The sequence below is a fragment of the Lithobates pipiens genome, unplaced genomic scaffold (assembly GCF_037356315.1).
Source record: "Lithobates pipiens isolate NorthernLeopardFrog02 unplaced genomic scaffold, aLitPip1_a1.2 Scaffold_1, whole genome shotgun sequence".
NCBI classification, from domain to species: Eukaryota; Metazoa; Chordata; class Amphibia; order Anura; family Ranidae; genus Lithobates; species Lithobates pipiens.
In genome coordinates, this window is record NW_027507685.1 from 150,238,286 (window position 1) to 150,238,884 (window position 599).

The following is a 599-nucleotide window of genomic DNA, read 5'->3' on the forward strand; positions in this document are numbered from 1 at the left end:
CTACTGTGCTGGTCCTGTGGAGGTGTTGCTTAAAGTGGTTCTAAAGGCTGACATTTTTTTTCCAAATTCAGCTCCACCCCTAATACTTACTTGAGCCGAAACTTGATCCAGCGATGTCCACGAGAGTAGCTGTTCTCCTGGCTCTCTCCCACCTCATTGGCTCACACAGCTATCAATCAGAGCTAGTGAGGAGGAAGCATGGCTGAGCCCCATTCTGTGTATCAATGGATACACAGAGTGGGGTTTGGAAGTGAGCATGCATAAGTGCCCCCACTCAGCAGGGTGGAGGAACCAGAAGTGCTGGTAGGGGCCCAGAGAAGAGGAGGATCAGGGCTGCTCTTTGCAAATCCATTACAAAGTATAAGATGTTTATTTTTTTTAAGTATCACTTTAACCTCTTAGAGGTTTATGATGCCAGGCAGCGGGGCACCTGGTCTGAAAACTCCAGATCGCAATGAGCGATCGGGAGCTTTCAGTTAGGGGACAGTAACTGTGCTGGGAGCGTGTGCGATGCATACACTGCAATTCATGCAAATATGTGGCCCCTCAGCGGTAAGGACTGGGTGCCGGGAGGACACATATTTGCATATGGCCTGGGT